Below are 19,132 nucleotides of genomic sequence, written 5' to 3'. Positions count from 1 at the left end.
GTTAAAACGAATTACACGATAAAATAAAAAAAATTAATAACTATTTAGACATAAATGTATTCAAAGGAAATTAATAAGAATTTAATTTTAAAAAGTGGTTTTTTGAATAAACGAATTAAAGATTGTCGCTTTATTAACTGTCCTGATTCATACAACTAATTGAGCTTAGTAAAAGCTTTCAAAAAGCTTCTGGGCACCGAAATGGGGATTATCTATAATAATTTATACATATATGTGAATCTAAATACGAACAATGATCACTTTTATGGAGGGTAATCATAAATTCACAGAAAGCTCAATAACCAATGTGTCGAGCTCAGCGAGCTGTGATTACATGCGATAATCGGATTTCAAGTGGCAATACACGAGTGTATATCTTCGATATCGTAAACCGCACTGGAAAATGTGAAAATGAAATGATGAATTTATGTCCCAGTTTATATATCTGACGAACACGTAGGCGTATTATCTCGCCACCATTTTTCATTTGATAAGAAAATATACTCATCTGTCTGAAGTTATTTTGGAAACACGGAATATGATAATGTCAAATGTGAAATATTCCATTTTAAATATTGTACTATGATATAGGAATAATAATAGCAATAATAATAGTAATAATAATAGATGGGAAAAAATGAATCGAAAAACTGTAATATTAAAAGAATATATTGTGCTCCAGGCAAACAAATGATAACAAAGTAAAGTTGGAAAAAGGACGTAGTACAAGAAATACAATATTTACAATCAAAGAACGGGAACAATAAAGAGCTGTGATCACAAGAGAGCTAGTGGTATTGACTAGAAAGTAAATCCTACAAGAGAAAAAAGTATTACACTGACCGATAAAAATCAAAGTAATGAAAATAAATGTCCAAGAGTTAGAAAGAAAGCTGGTAACATTCAGGAGATGATAAATCATTCTTTAATGAATACACTTATAATTGAACTGCCAAGACATTTATTGAAGAAGAAAAAGTAAAGAAAAAAGTTAAAAACGTAAGCAATATATGTCAATATACAACTTACGGTTTTTTATTTCGTTTTTAAACGGTTAGTGAATGTAACCCTTCATATAAAACACGTAGAAGCTTGGTGTCACGACTGTTAGGTTGTCTACGTGACCCGAGAGCTAGCTAAAACAACTTCCGTTTCTATGGGGAATTACATTCAACTTGGAAAAAGCGGCAAGTCGACAAAAGAGGGATACGAGAAAGAAAACGAAGTAAAAGTATAACATCACAACACCACCACGATATCTCCAAAAAAGTACGACGGAAATTCGCTATAAGCTTATCCGTAAAATCTCTCGCTGAAATTTCATTTCAGAACGTGCGAACAAATTGTTGAGAGAAAAGAGAATCAAAAGGATTATCTGTGGAAAAACGGAAGTTAATAGGCTTCATCATAATATGTTATGGTAATAAAAAAATATGAAAGCTCATCTGACAACAAGAATAAAAAGATATTCGACTCATTTTTAAGCTCTTGCTCGAGATACATTAATCTCTGTAATCCCAGTATCGTAATATTATCATTTCGATCTACAGTTTGATGTAATTCGCATTTTAAAATTATTCATACAAATCTATTGAATAAAAAATAGTCATTGGATATTATTTATTTTTATTAGAATTCAATTTTTCGTTTTTATTTTAGAATTCTTAAAAAATTGCAAATTTATTAAAAAAAATAAAACAAAACACAATTTGTGTTATTTATATGATTGATTTGTATTTTATGAAAATTCATCCAAATTGATAAATATTTGATAAACTTTTTCTGTTATTCAATCAACAAAATATCCAACCATTAAAATTATTTTCTCCTTTTAATGATCACTTTTTGTCGTTATTTATAAAATAATTTAAAAGATGAATCGTTTCAATACCATCATTCAAAACTGTCTATCATATTTATAAATGTTAAATTTAACAAAATCAAACAATAAAATGTTTCAACATACGTAAGTTACATAATGAAATATTTATCACAAAAATAAAACTCCATTTTTATTGCACATTTATTGTTATCAATATTTTTTATCCTTTTTTTATGAGAGGATATATCAATACTTTTCTATCGGTTTATTGACGCATGGAAAATACTCGAGAGTACAAGGGTAATCCAAAAAAAAATATATATCTGGATTACTCGTATTAGGTAGACTTAGGGAACATTCAAAACAATGCAAAACTGGCGCCCTTTTTAGTAAGGATTGAAATAAAATTCAAACTGTAGGTATTGGAATTAAAAATTGATCGATGGTGACAGCAATCTTGATGTAAATGCACGTGCATTACATACATATGTATACATATGTAAAATGTACAACAGGATGGGGTCAAAAGGCCTTACACAGTTGTCGAGCGATTTACTGTCGTCCATAAGTACCTTTCGTCCCTCGTTCGTTTTACCCTTTGACTTATAGCACCCCTGACGCGACTTTTAACTCGTTCTCTTTCTCTCTTCCTCTAGAGACCCCCAAAATGGAGATAACAAAAAATCGAATAAGAAAAAAAACCTACACTTTAAGGACGTAATATAAACCGCATCCTACGTGAGCTGCATACTAAATGCGGATGAATATTGTAGAATATCTTAACTTCTTATAATAAAAAAAAATGAAAAATATAATAAATATCAACTACTTATCGTTAGATACGCCACTCAATCGACTGTTCGTGAACGGAATAAGAGAAAAAAAATGTATATAAATATAGTAGAGTAAAAATATTTCAGCGATACAATCGCGCAATCGGAAGTACTATTAACGAGATTGTCACTGAAATTTGTTTGTTTTTTCGCTATTTTTTTTGTTCATGAATACCAATTTATTTCAGAGAAATGTGACATTAATTGCCACATCGTAGTTCGACCCTATTATTCCAGCCTCATCGTGTTATCTATGAGACAAATTGAACGACATTTTATTCGTATATCAAATGACAAACAGTATGAGGAGAAAAAGTTTTCATTTCAGGAAAAAAAGCTTAAATTCATTGATCGCATAATCTGTTCCAAAAACATATAACGATAACAATAAAGCAGATTCAAAGTATCTTAAATTAAATTATGAACGCATTGTCAGTGTGGCAAGCAAAACAAATAATTTTGAAACTTTAGTTTGAACATAAAAAAGCCATTTTTAGTTTTGACAGTTGATTTTTTCATTTAAACAATACGACAAAGCTGTTGAAAACAAAATTCTACATACGAAGCAATACGCGTGGCGAGCATTTGTAAACGGTCAATCAACGATTGGTTGAACGTCAATTGTTGATGGGGATGGTGTATAATAGTGAAGCTCGAGCTACTGGGGAGTCAATCGGGACTAGGGGGTGAAAGAAGGGGAGAAAATTGAGCCTGAAGGTAACAAAGACGCAATATTTTACAATATCAATCATAGCTTGGAATATACCACTCGTAGGGTAAGGTTGCTAAGAGACAGAAGCGGTTAATGGCACTATTACATCTAAGCCGGCACGAGGCTCAAAGCCGCGAGCAGGGTCGATGTCGTCGCAACGTGCTACCAGCTGTGACTTATGACGTATCACGGCCACGGTAGTCTCTTGCACCACCACCACCGACACGTGGTACGGTTCGTCTGCACTTGCTCCAACGTCAACACATGCTCCGGACATCAACCTATAGAGCTTACGTCATAAGTGAACCAAGCAGGATGAGTAAAGCTCCGTTCACTGCTCAATATAGCTTTTGATCTATCAGCAGACATGTTACTGTTGACAGATCAAAATCATCTTTTATCATTATGACATCCATTTTCTCTCCTGATTCTTGTTTTAGAGTTCAATAAGACATTGAGATTTATTTGGAGCTGATAAATGAATCATTTTTGCCTGTTGGATTATTATTGTTCCATGGGAAACAATGGAAATGATTGGGAAACGCGCAAGGAAAGTTATTCTTTCACTAGTGATAACAGGTATCTTGAGAAATAAGGAACGAGAATTAAGAAAAGTTGAAAGGAAGACAATAGCTATGTATAAATCGTGTGATAGTAAACTGTGAAGATTGTGGACCACGAAAACCATTCGTATTCGCGTCTCTGCGACTTGAAAATTAATTACCCAGTTGTCAAGTACAGACCACCACCGCTATAGCTGAATTCGAAAGATGGGGGTGAAGCCTCTTCATTATTTTTCAATAAACTTGCCGACTCGAGCATTCGGTTAAATGGAAATCGCTTTTCTCTATTTTGCTCACTCTTCGCTCTTCATTCGTAACAATAGGGTAACTTTGCAAAAACTCGTTTAACGAATTGTCAGTTTGAATACCCACCAGAAAAAGGCATCACAATTGGCGAACTCGACAGCTCTATTCGCGAGGGTGAAAAAGTTTTACTAAATATTTTTGGCGTTTTTATTTTTCAGTGAAAAATGGTCAACTTATACATGTAAGGTAGTATTGTCATGCATTGTCCTTGATTTAAATTTTTCGCGTTGATATATAGGTTTTATTTATTTAGCGAATGTATTGTTATGACCTTTGTTTATCAGTATCCTAAATACAAAACTTTTTTTTATATTAATTTCATTGTTCTTCAAAGTGGAAGGCGAAAAACAATAAATGAAATTTGAGGTTTGAAAATTGAAATTTGAATTTTTTTTTCGATCAAACAATTTGTGTAAAAAAAAATTTTTTTGTAGTGATAAGAACAAATCAACATGATAATTTTTTTTTTTACTATTTCCAATAAACTGATGGATCGATATTGAATGTTTCAAACATTGTACTAGAGAAATTCGAAAAAGGGTCAAAGAGTGAAAATTGAAAAGCAATTTGAAAGTTGAAAAAAGTAACCTAATACATGATGGTATTTTTGTAAATCTTTTGTTCAATCGAATGAGAAAATAATTATGAATTCAAAGACTTGTTAGTGTATTAAAATGAATAAAAAAATCGTGAAAATCACGACAATAAAATAATGTTCAATAACTTTAATTTTTAACTTCAACTTCTAATTTAAAAAATTTTCCACAGCTATTTGTTTCCAAGTTACAGAGTTCTTGAAACTACGAAGACAATTTTAGCTTTAAACTAGAATAACTTGGGGGAAAAAATATAGAACATTTCTTACATAACAATTTTAGAGTTGTCAGTGCAAGTTTCGAGTTCAATCAGAAAAAGAGTCAGGATCTTTTTCAATAAACATAAAACAATTATAAAATATACAATCTTTAGTTTTAAATAAAACCATACAATTCTCAAAGTTAAAAGTGTAATTTTAAACTTCAAAATAACTAAAGAACGAAAATTTAACTCTTTAAATAAAAGAAAAACCATTGAAAGATAAAAAGAGAAAAAATAAAGTCCACATACGTAACAATAATAATTGATTGAACGAAAGAGATTTGTGGTATTGACTTAAAAGTATCTTAGTTTAACTCATCTCTTTTCTCACTTCCACCATCCCTTTTCAAACTCGAGGGTAGTTGCAGCGTTTGGACCTTTGAAGTCCCGGCTGATTAAATAGATAGAGAACCACAGATGTCTCGGATGTTTTCATTGAAAACACTCTCGAACTGTACTTGGAAGAGATTACGCGTTTGAGCTTTAGAGATTCTACGTTTCTTGGATGTTTATTAGCAAGCTCTAGACCATCGTAAGCTTACGCGACCGTTATTCAGTTGGAAGAAATAAACTGCTGAGAAGATAATTTGTGTCAAGTCAATTTTATACCTAAAATTTATCGTACATTATCAACGGCAATATAAACCCGTTGGTATAAATAACAAATTGACTCAACCTTATACTTTTATGGTAATAAAAAAAGGCTCCTTTCATAGGAAACTTGTGGTGGCAATATTTTTTATGCGCTTGACCCTCTTCGAAAATCGTCTCGGATAATATCACACGTAACGAGCGGTCGGCGCGCCATTCAGTTCTCTCGAAACCGCGAGGATCAAGCCACGAATTTTCTAGAACATAAAATCGACACGAGGTCAATGGAATGACAATTCGCCACTTTTTCCCCAGTCGCTACGCAGACATATGTATATACATAGATATACATAGGAATTTCGTTGGGAATTGCAAAGTGGTGAACGAAGAAAAATGGCTTAGCCGTGAAGTCGTGTTCGATATTTTATTCTTTTTTATTACTTTGTCCTCCATTCTTTTTTTTTTCTAACCCCTGTGATAAAGGGATACTAAAAGCAAATTGCAGAACAAGAAGATCGAAACTATAAGGCCTCGATTACTACAGCGTAACTAACGATTTAGTTTTCGTTTTGTTCAACTACAAGAATAGTTTTTCTCACTCTCATTTCTACGTGCTATATACCCATCTGCACTAAATCGATTTAGCTGCGGCGTATAGTTAGAACTACCGCCGACCAAGACCAATTTCTCGTGTGCCTCCACGATTTTGCCAACAACCAATTGATTTTATCGTTTATGATCTAATGAACAAATCTCTTAATGACTAACTGAAAACAACGGAATAGACACAGAAAAAATAATTTAAAAAAAAAAGAAAAAAAAATTCCAACGATGGGATAAAAATGAAAATAAAAAGGGCAAACATTTTGCCACCCTCCATACGCAGATATGCGAGACCCGCAGGTGCTCTCATGTTACTGTCATGCCTCGACGAGTCAACCCCTCTTGTTTCCAACAAACAAGAGAGACAGGATAACGTGGAATCACATGGCATAACCATTAAAATCCCATTAATTATCATCTGCAAAAGTGTTTTATCCCTCAAATGTTATCGTGCTTAATTCCCTGAAATATTTAAACCGTTTACACTAACGCATCCAACAAAACCTCATTGTTGTAAACTGAAGATCAACAAAATCAAATCATCATTAATTAAAAGTCAGTTGCCTATAATAGTATGGATCCTAAACAAACGCCTGACTGTACCTACGTTTACTCTCCTTATCCATTTAATTTTACTGCATCTTCACATACAGATACACACATACTCTAGAATCCTTTATAATTGAATACACTATCATCTCTTCAAATCCCCGAATCGAGCCAAGGAAAATTGAATAAAACTAACCTTGAACGGAATATTAGTACAATTCTTAGAACATGGCAACATCATTGATAACATTATCTTGAATCCAAGAGTCATGAGCAGTGAGGTAGCAACGGATACATCCTCTCTCTCTCTATCTCCTACTGAAGTAGCTTAATTATGCAATGTTTGTCTGCTGCCACGCTGGTACTCTCTGGTATGATTAATTAATTATGTCACCTAATCAAAGCGGAGCATTGGCACGTTGCTCACAACACGTTAACTCCAGCGATATTCTGGAGTAAACATGTGGAATGAGTAATTCATCCCAGTGATTACACTACACATAAAGGGTCACTTCTTTTTGGTCAATTATCATTGCATATCATTATCATTAATGCAGTTTAGAGAGTTGCATGTGAATTAAAATCACTCGTAAAAATTTTCACACTTGTTTGTACACCTGAATAAATGATTTCATTTTTTAAGTGACGTCTACACGAATGTATAAATTAAATACACAATACACCCAAAGTGTTGTTTACAAAACTGCAGTTGTATTTATCTCATCTTTTTCCCTTGCATACACACTGACTGCAGTAATGTTGCTGATGGTCCAAAATACACTGACAAGGTAAATGAAATTATGACGCATCAAGGTAGGTATGTACAAAGCTGTTTGCTTTGTAAAGGGTAAACTCACTGGGGAGAAGGACAAGGTCAATTTTGAATGAAGAAAGGGGCTGTTCACATGCCATAACACAGACTGCAGAGGTCAATCACCACTCCATTGACAGTTTGTAAATAAACCGTCGACTTTATTATTTGCACAATTACAGCAAAAAGTATATATTCACTGTCACAATGAATAAATGTATTTATTTACTTTTATTTAGCCTTTTATTTGACTTTATTAAAGAAAACACTTTGTCAGTTTATTTCTCTGACAGGCTATTTGACATTTAGAAAAGTAGTGTTTTTTTTATAAATCCAAAAGCATCCTGGCCACGAGCCCGAAACGTGGAGAGAGTCAGTATCAACGGAGGAGAGAAAATACAGTACCGCTGCCCGCGAATCGGCCCGGTGACTGAATTCACCCTTAGGTAGAGGGGAATACGCACCACGATAGTACTGGGGAGGGCGCGAGTCTACTGTGTGGTAGAGGGGTATAAACGGAAGACGACAACTACAACCCTATCTAGCGCATGCGCTCTACTGTCTCCGAATGTCGCGGACTATTCTATTTTGTGTTATCTCCATTCCTTTCTCTATCTTTTACTTTTCATTCTTTTCAACATTTTCGCACTCTTCGCCTACCTATGACGAGATTTCCTTTAGCCTTTTCAAACAAAACGCGTGTAAATTATCTCAAAAATTTCTGTCACAATACACAAGATCCTCAACTCCCTCTTTCCACGCCACAGTCTGGAAGGTCGGATAATTTAAAAATTTTTTTGTCGGTAATTAATTTAAATGCACAGAGCGTTGAGTTGTTATTATAATGAACCACGTTCATAAAACTGCGTCTAATTGTATCCGGATGTTACGTCTATTATAAATACATTTGCTTTTTTACACAAATTAAAAGTTACATTTTGTTGTTGGATAATTTATAAACTAATTTTTGTTTTAAATAAAGATTTTAATTAATACTGGACTGTGATCAAAAGTCCTTCAATAGGATTACAACATTTTAAGTTTGTTTAATATTTTTCTTTTTATTACTAGCGAATGTAATTATAAAATTCATCGCTGACGAATGTAATTAAAATATTTAAAAATTACTTAAACGTTTAGCGAAAATCATATTATTTAAAATCAACTGAAACTGAAAATTTGAGAGAATGAAGATATACCTTTTTTGGCTAACATTCTACAATTTCAACCTCCGCTCTATGATCTACATGTTTTACTTCATGTATTTTCTCAACCATCAAATCTTTAATATTGAAACAATTCCTCATACTCTAGGGCTTTTATGCTGATGTAGAGATTTAAAGTTACTCAGATTTAAAATCATATTCAAAACAATAGAATTTGAATATAATTAAACTACAGTAAAAAGAATTTTAAACAAAAAAAAAAAAAAATATTCACCATTTAGAATTTTTTTTCATGTCCATTTAAACTTTTTTTCAACGAGTTTAATTTTTGCAACAATGAACTCAGACAAAAGGGATGACTGCATTCATTTGATCTCGCTTGACGGTGATTACGATTAGGTAAATAGCCGTTGGATCCATTTTTACCCTGTCATCTGTTATCATAAGATGTTAAAAGAATACTGCAAACGTTCAGTGATTTACTTAAGATACTGTCTGTCAAGATACCTCAGAAAAATAAGCATAAAGGAAAGCTGCATGATTGCTAGAAGACAATTTGTCAAGAGCAATATACAAACAAGCTAAACAAATAGATTTTACGGGTTGTATTTTTTTTTTTTTCTAGAGAGCTTTTTTCATATTTACTGTTTAATGTAGTTACTGTGATGATTAATGTTATTATTATCTCATGAAATCTGCTGCTCAATATTTCCATAAGTAATATTGCAATTCATAATTGCAATGCACTACCATTTGAAAATATTTCAATTGACAGAATATGTTTTATTGCAGACTGAGTAAAATGTTTTTCAGAATTTTAGTGATCACCTGTTGATGTATTTACTATTTTTAGATGGAAAAAAAATAATTTCCAAGCCCAAGTTTGAATGAACTTTTTTTTATTCTCTTCAAAACTAGAAATGGATCTACTGTAATAGGCATGAGTTCAGGAGCCATGACCTCAGAAGCTACTCAATAACCTCTGGATTCCATTGATTAAATAACTGGAATAGATCAAATTTTAATTACTAATCGAACTATTGGTTGTCAAAGGTATGTGTATTAATTTGTTAATTGACATTTTTTAAATCATTCAAATAATTAATCTTCTTTAAAAAAACATAACTAATGATTATCCACAATCGTCATCATTATTTTTATCATTTCTATCGAAAAAGCTTTTCAATAAAATGAAGGAAAATTCAATTTCCTTACACTTTCTTTCTACATCTCGTAACAAGAAGTATCGATTGCATCCTAAACCCCCAATTGCATCGTTCACATACGAAAAACCATCGAGAAAAATTTATCTTCATGCATATATAACTAAATTAGAATAAAAACTATTCTACTGAAAATATTTCAAGAATTTTTAAAGTAGAAATTCAATTTAAATTGAATGCACAAGCAATCATTGCATCTCTACAACATTAATTTAAAAATAAACAACAACAGTACTTTAGTCGGAATAATGTTACATTAAAAACGAATGAAATGTATGAAGAGTAATACAATAAACATGAATTTAATTAACAAAATGCACGAATGATCGAGCAAGAAAATAAATTAAATGAAAGAGTGAATGTAAATTGTATTTATAGACAAGAAAGAATCTATCAGGAATTGAGATACTCGAAATAGAAGTCTATGTGGTTACATATACATCAAAGGAGAATAGTAACGATATTGCACGAGTAACCGAAAGTTAAATTACAGTGAAAACATTCTTCGTTGAGACATTTTAACACTTGAACTTTCCAAGTTGTTGTTTGCTACAGATATATATAGATATACAGCTCAGTCAACACACTTAAGTCTTTTCCATTACTAAATTTGTCTGATCCTGCGGCGCGAAAAGCGGAAGGAAGCACCAATGTAATTAGTCTTTTGATGGTTGTATCAGAGAAATACCACGACATCTCATAAAACTTTACCTTCTTCCATTCAGCAAAAAAATACAAAATTAAATCATTGAGTAAGCGTTGAGGTTCGCAATATTTTTTTTTCCTTTCAATCTGTTTTATTGTTTTACTTTTGTTTATTTACCGAGCTATCGATATTTACAGCATCAATAATAACACCACTCCTCACTGGGAGCATGCGCATTGATGGAGAGGAGTTCTTCCTGCTAATAAATAACGAGATAGAAGAGTTATTGTTATTGAATAACAAATGATATTATGAGTTAAAACATTTGTTTTTAAGGTACAATAAAAGGTTAAAGATTTAATTTGATGCAGAATTAATTAAACTCATAATTAGTAGTTAGTGATAAAAATTTAATTAGTCTAATAAACTCAATATTCATAAAATTTATTCTATTCTCAATCATTTCATAAACCGTTTAGAATTATGATGCATCATATAATCCAAGGTAGGTGCGATAACAAACTTTCTAGTTTACATTATACAGTAAAATTATTCATTAATCTAAAAATGACATCATTAAAATTTATCGAAGGATTATGAAACATCATTAAATTTTATCTGCTAAATTAATACGCTATAATGTTTTATCAATACTTTTCGTCAGATGAAATCATTAAATTACTTGTTGGTTAATTATTGTTTCTAGGAATAAATGAGTTAATTGAAATGTGTCGCAGATGGCTTTATATCAAGCTGGGTTTACCATAATGAGCTTGGGTTGTAACGGAAACACAAAAACAACTAATAATCCTGGAACTATAGATGGGAAGTCCATGGAAACATTTTTCTCTCAACTCCGTCAGAATTCTTCGCTTTTGTTTCTTCTTTTTTCTCGAGTTTTCTGGACACTTTCCTCACTCTTTAGCCCATAATGCATGAGAAGATCTAGTCGAAAACGAGAGTGAATAGTAAGGGTAGGAAAAAAAAAGTTGAAGACAAAAAAACTGGCCACTGAACCGACCTCGTCTGCTGGAAGCTAAAAGCTTTAATCGTTGTTTTTTCTTTGTTCCTGATTCGGAAGAAAGAAATTATTGCGCTTGACTACCAATTTCACTAGTTTGTGGCAATCTCCCGAGTTATAGTATATACATATATACATTTTTTTCTTGCTTTATTTCCTTTCACTTATTTTTTCGCCACTTTTTACTTTCAGAGCTCTATCCTCCTTTTTTTGCTCAATCTTTTTGAAACATCAGGCTGTTAAATATTAAGCTTCTCTCGTGGACTCGAAAAAGACCAAAACTTCTACCTTGGATCCATTCAGGTCGTTGGAATCATATTTGGAGTTATCGACAACTCCAACGACTTATTTCCCACAAGTTGGAGATATGCTTAGAGTAGTTCAAGTGTTATTTACATTTTTAACATACTTTTCGATTTTCATGTTGAAATATTTGAAATTACAAATTTGAATACCAAGAAAGTTCATGTGAAGCTTGATATCGAGTAGGTAATATCTTGGATATATTTTTAATGATGCTCGGAAGATACTGAGAATAATGATAGAAATTTGAGAAATTAAATCGCGATTCAGTGTATTATTCAAGCAAATTACTTAGCTGTATCAATTATGCAATTAATTAAACTGGTCTCGCGTAAACTATCTTGCTAGGCTCATTTATAAAATGAATTTGCATTGTTTAAATTACCGCTTCAGGCTGTCTGGACCGTGTTTTATCTCTTTCCCTCGTATAATATTTTTCTGCTTATCCATGGTCAACACGTAAAGAATATACGATCTCGTTCTCATTATTTTTCAGGATGAACTGCTTCAGAGTTCTGTCTCAAGACTCTAGGGTTAATATTGGAATTCCTCCAAACATTTCGCAAATTCAGATGGCATCCAACTATACACCCGTCTTCTGCTCAGTGCACTCGATATCAAACTTGTTTTGCATATCTCTAATTGCGCTTTCATTATACGGAAACTGGAGAATTTCCATGATGAAAAAGGACCTTGTGCCTATATCTACAACAGACTAAATATTTTTTAATCAATTCATAATTTTTTTTTTCCCTCTAATTTGCATGCTAAGATGCATCAACATGCTTGTTCATCAAGCTCTAATCCTTGGCCTTCACATGATAAAAAGTTAACGTTTTAAGATGAGTTTTGTTAAAGAACTTGAGACTACGGTATATACTCAGGCTGCATGTGAACGCATCATGAAGACGCAAACCCTTGACAGTAGTTTTCAGTATCACTAGGGAGTACTTGAGACTGTGTCACCATGTTGACTTAAGTGTCTACCAGCATTAACAAGTTTTTTCTTCATCGTCCATCGTCCCTAGAGTTCTTTTACATTTCACTCCGTGTACAGGATGAAAGAGACCCTTGTTTGCATTAACTGTTTCGGTGTCGTGCTTGTGAAACAGTTTACATTGTTTCATGCAACTAAGAGAAGTGACTATAAATAAATCGATAATATATCGACAGTTGCCTCAAGCTAACTGTTATTCTATTGTTTCTGTGGCTTTAAGTAAATCAAAGTAAAAAAAAGCACGAAAGTTTCCATCATCTAGACATTCTCCTTTTTGTTCTCAATGTCTTGAAAAGATGTACAGTATGTTCAGTAAAATAACGAAATGCAAGTGCTTCAGGGGACATAGGAAGAAGAAGTAGACGGGCTGTCAGGTTACCAATGTTCCCTTTGGGACCTGTCAAATATATAAAACGACAAACCCGCTTTTCTACAACCTTCATGTCTTCGAGTTCCCTCAGGGTTAGTAATAAAACCCCAGAACGACAGCATCCAACTATAAGCATCTAACTTTTCACCTTTTACTTGGAAATCTATAACAGTTACTTGTTCTTGTGATGCTTTATCAGTCAGAGTTAATTTCAATTTTAAAAAGAAATCCATATAAATATTTTTGCTGCTGTAGGCAGTTTGTTTCGTTGATTTTATCATAAATTGGTGCGTATTCAGCAAGTAAACAGCAAAAAAGGGCAAACCCAGGGGTAAGCTGACCTATTTTTTACTGAAATTCTGATTTATTACTTTCGAAGGAATTGTAGTAATTTTCTGGAAATAAATTGGCTTCACTTATCCTCTGAATTTCTAATGTGATTATTTAGAATATTAAGTAAATATTTTACAATGTCCGAAACTTCATACTAAGATCAAGTATCCAGGTAACACGATTCAGCCTGACCCCTAAAGCTCACTGAACTGTCACAAGAGATTAGGCCAATTATCGATGGCATGCTCTCTCAAAGCTTGAATCTCCATTTGGTTCTCAAACATCATTTGCTGCTTGTCACTGTGCACATCTCATTAACAGACTTCAACGAACTCTAATGAGAAGAGATAGATTAGCGGCCTATTAGCAAAATTTGATTGTTGTAACTGAATACTGGCTATCTCAAATTAATGTCTGTAAGTAACATTAGCTCCAATTAACTTGATCCAGTTTTGTGAAATATGTAGATTAAATTTATCTTAACGGGATTAATTATCTCAATTATCTTTACTGGACATGCGACCATGTGCATTCTCATGAGTTCAAGAAAAACGAGAAAATGCTAATTATTTTTGATGTCTTCTGTTCGATAAATTATCTTTTAATATAGACGATATATTCGTATAAATATTTTTTATCATCCACTTCATTTTTGTTCGCTATTAACCGTTTGCAATTCATCCCTCTTAGGCACGTAGGTAGTTATGCTGGTCGTACAACGAGTATACCTATTTAGAGCTTGTTCAATATAATTGAATAATTCAATTTCTCTTAGTCGTGATTGAGTATCAACGACTCATTGAAAAATATCTTTTATTTCATTCAATTTGAATCTGATATGATCTATTAATTTAATTAATTATGAAAATATCCATTGGAATTCTTTCACTGTTATCAATGAAAGTTTTATCAACTAAATATTTTCGAATACTCAAATCATGATAAATAACTTGAATAACTTACAATTTTATTAATAAATTCAAACGATTTATTCTTAATCATTCATCTATTTATTTTATATTTTTATAAATATTACATAAGATTATTCATATTTATAAGCTCGAATTATCTCATTTTTCAATGTTTGGGAAACAGAATTTTTTTTTTTTAATTTTTACATAATGAAATTAATGATATATTGGTGAAAAACTGTAAGACATGAAAATGTGCATAATGTCTATTCTAATAAGGCTATGGGGTTGATCGAGGACTCATATGAAAGATCTCGATGAGAAGAAAAAAGTCGATATAGTAAAAATCATTTTTGGAGCATCATTATTGCTAAAATTGGAGAAAGTTCCCATTTTACCCCATTTTAGGGGTGAAAAAATTAATTTTTCATGTGTTCGACCTGATTCCGCATTTCTACGAATCAAGACGAAGAGAATGAGTGGTCGAACTTGAAAATCGGACAACTTTGATTTTTCGACCCCAAAAAATGGCAAGTGGTACCCCTTTCCATTTTTTTTGGCCAAAAAATAAAGGTACTCCGATTTTGATGATTGAGGGCTCATTCTCTTCGTCTTGATGCGTAGAAATGCGGAATCGGGGCACCAGTTAAGAAAATTCACTTTAACACCCTTAAAAACGGGTTACACGAAATACAAATTACGAATTATCATCCCCTTGACTTTAAACCCTTATAACTCATGAACGGATGGTCCAATAACTGATTTTAGGGACGTTTTAGAAACCTTAAAATCTGAGCTAAACATGCATATCCATAAAGAATGTTTAAAAAATTCCTTTTACCCTTAAAATTGCTAAAATGTAAAAAAAAATCACATTTTTTTGGGAAGTTGCCAACTATATTGGCATTTTTAAGGGTGAAATAAATTTTTTAAATATTTTTCATGGATATGTATTTGTAGCTTAGATTCTAAAGTTTCTAAATATCTCTTAAAAATCATTGTCTGATAATTTATACCCGAGTTATGGAGGTTCAAAGTCGAAGAGGAGGTAATTTTTTGACCCTCACTCGACTTTGAACCTCCATAACTCGGGTATAAATTATCAGACAATGATTTTTAAGAGATATTTAGAAACTTTAGAATCTAAGCTACAAATACATATCCATGAAAAATATTTAAAAAATTTATTTCACCCTTAAAAATGCCAATATAGTTGGCAACTTCCCAAAAAAATGTGATTTTTTTTTACATTTTAGCAATTTTAAGGGTAAAAGGAATTTTTTAAACATTCTTTATGGATATGCATGTTTAGCTCAGATTTTAAGGTTTCTAAAACGTCCCTAAAATCAGTTATTGGACCATCCGTTCATGAGTTATAAGGGTTTAAAGTCAAGGGGATGATAATTCGTAATTTGTATTTCGTGTAACCCGTTTTTAAGGGTGTTAAAGTGAATTTTCTTAACTGGTGCCCCGATTCCGCATTTCTACGCATCAAGACGAAGAGAATGAGCCCTCAATCATCAAAATCGGAGTACCTTTATTTTTTGGCCAAAAAAAATGGAAAGGGGTACCACTTGCCATTTTTTGGGGTCGAAAAATCAAAGTTGTCCGATTTTCAAGTTCGACCACTCATTCTCTTCGTCTTGATTCGTAGAAATGCGGAATCAGGTCGAACACATGAAAAATTAATTTTTTCACCCCTAAAATGGGGTAAAATGGGAACTTTCTCCAATTTTAGCAATAATGATGCTCCAAAAATGATTTTTACTATATCGACTTTTTTCTTCTCATCGAGATCTTTCATATGAGGCCTCGATCAACCCCATAGCCTTATTAGAATAGACATTATGCACATTTTCATGTCTTACAGTTTTTCACCAATATATCATTAATTTCATTATGTAAAAATTAAAAAAAAAAAATTTTGTTCCCCAAACGTTCCCTATAGTCCCCCAAGGGGAATTAAATTTTTTTTTATTCGGGTGGGTATTGAACATATTTCTTTGTAAAGATCCACTGAATATTATTATTGATGATTCTAGAGACACAGAATAACTGTACCAGGTGAATATTAGGTGATAGTATATTGATTGTCGCTCTTTAAAAAGTTATTTAGTATCTTCATGATTTTTTATTTCACTATACTTGCAATCATGAGAATCCGATAACAAATATTGTAGGAACTGGCAACAAGAGGAGAATAAACGTTCCGTTCGATTTGAGTTGTTCCAGTCAACTGAATTCATTTGAACCCGATGCACGCCCGCACTCTCTAGTTCGCTTGGACGATTAATATCCCGGAACTTATTGATTGACCGTGTGACTGGAGAGGAAATAAAAACGCGAATAAAAATAACCCTCAAGAGTAATCGATACAAGTGACTCTAATTTGTATTACGTGTTAACGACAGAATTGATAAAACTCATTTCAACTTCCAGTCATTCATTAGCTTCAGCTAAAGTTCCACCTTGTTTTTATGCTGATACAAAGTAGAGATAAAATATTTAATCTGCCCAATTTTTCGAGACAGTTTAAATAACAGACATCTTGTTGGATTTCATCAATCCACTTAACGATGTATTAAATCCAATCAAAGTGGAGATTGCTTCCCCGGAACTCAAGCTCTCCACCTGTTATAATCATATTCCCCCTCGTCGTCAAACCAATTATCGCGTTTACGACATACGACATCCAAACTCGAGAAGAATATGTCCGTACAGAATGTTATTTAGCCTCAATCATAAATTATGTTCTGGCTCCACTAGCTCTCCTACGAAGTTATAAATTTACAGCAGCGGAATTTCATTCAACATCCAACGATGTTTAACAATATGAGCGACTAATTAAATTAGTAACACGTAGGCTTCCCTTCCCCGTTGCGATTTATAATGTTTCGATATTACCACATACTTTAATATACGTTGGTCTACATGGAGTACTATTAATTGCTTCTGATTCTTTATTATGCAATATCCTATTTTTGATAATTAATATTTTATATAATTATCTGAGTTTTTCTGTTAATGCGTAATAGTAATAATAATAATAATATTAACAGAGAAAATTGTCATGTCTTTGTAGATTTTTATTCAATTATTCACAATGTGAGTCCAATGATTACCGACTCTTTCGATTCAATGATTCTAAATTTTCAAAGCCATTTATGAGTGAAAAATAGATTAATTTTCCAGCCAAGTTATAAACCTGATTGCAATTTATACTTTTAGCGTTAATATTTTTCCAATTTGCCAGTTGGAAAAGCCATTCTCACCAATATTAAGATATTAATTAATTATACAAATACCCATTCAGCGGATTTTTCCCCAATTTCTCTTTTTTTTTAATTTATTCGAACTATTTTTAATTGAATAAATAATTTCAATTTATTTAAAAAAAATAAATTCTTTTTGTCGTCCTAAATTCATTGTCTTACAAGCGCCCTTTATAATTACCTGAGTGAAAATATTTACGAGATAAATTTTATTTTATTTTCTGAGGATAATTTAAATGTTATCTAGAATTTTAAAATAAAAGGTAACATAATCTCTTTGTGACTAACATCATTGAGATAATTTTTAGGGCATGATTATGACGGTGAACAAAAAATTTGCAAGATAAATAAGTGTAATATCATCCCTGAGTAAAAACAAATATTAAATTTCTAAAGACACTAATAAAGTGAGCGTTTCGAGTGGTAACTTTACTAAGTGTTACATACTAACGGATAATTAGATACTCTTGGCAACAACGCGATATTTTCAGGTTTAATCGTGGTTGCACGACGTCAACGTTAAACCTTGTGTTGTGTGCAGCCGCCGTCGCATCACATCGGGTGTGCAGGGTATGTACTGCATCAACCACACGCCAGTGGATCCACTTTCATTATGCGTAGCCCAAAAGCAATTATCCGTTATCAGAGAAATTGGACTAACACGACGATTATAATGGGTATGCTGTAGTCAAAGCTTCACTCTTTGAGATAATAGAACACCAAAAACCAGCCGCTGAAAAACCGCACGCGATTAAGAAACCCTAGAGAGAATTTCCTCAAACCCATCCACCATCATGTAAATAGTTGGAGAAATTTTTTTATCGTTTAAATCCCGCAAAAATCCAATGAGGATTCCCTAAAACTTGGACTGAAATAGTTCCCATACGATACGCAGAATATTAATCCAATCGAAATTTCGTAGAGGGCGTGCTTTAATAACATTAGAGTTGATCTCGTTAGCGTAACGAGAATTGGGTTGTATTGAGATAAAAACTTGCGTGTATCCCATTAATATCGAGCGATATCGACGCGTGAAACCGGACATTTAATTAAATCGGATTGTAGAAATGAGAGAAAAGGGGAGACGAGACTTTGGCAATTAAAAGGAAACTTCGTAATTCGCGCTACAGCTGGCGCGTGTTATCATTCTACAACAGCTGCTTGTGCTTTCTAAGAAGAAATCATTTTTTGCCTACTAATATGATACAAATATTTCCCAAGTCCAGACGATTATCATAACTT

The 19,132-nt window shown here is 32.6% G+C and overlaps 1 protein-coding gene across 2 annotated transcripts in view; it reads right to left on the bottom strand.

The window, feature by feature from the left end:
• Nucleotides 1-19,132, bottom strand: part of Sema2a (Semaphorin 2a) — a 239,463-nt gene that overhangs the window by 177,727 nt on the left and 42,604 nt on the right. The window contains exon 1 of one of the 2 annotated variants that reach the window (XM_035084652.1): nucleotides 7,034-7,394. The exons of the other annotated variant lie outside the window; for it this stretch is intronic. The gene's annotated coding sequence lies outside the window, so the exon portion shown is untranslated. Of the gene's footprint in view, nucleotides 1-7,033; nucleotides 7,395-19,132 lie in introns of those variants that run through there. 2 annotated transcript variants of the gene reach the window in all.

The sequence above is a fragment of the Chelonus insularis genome, unplaced genomic scaffold, assembly GCF_013357705.1.
Source record: "Chelonus insularis isolate UGA/USDA-ARS -01 unplaced genomic scaffold, ASM1335770v1 contig_397_pilon, whole genome shotgun sequence".
NCBI lineage: Eukaryota > Metazoa > Arthropoda > Insecta > Hymenoptera > Braconidae > Chelonus > Chelonus insularis.
This window is presented reverse-complemented; position numbering and strand designations above follow the sequence as displayed.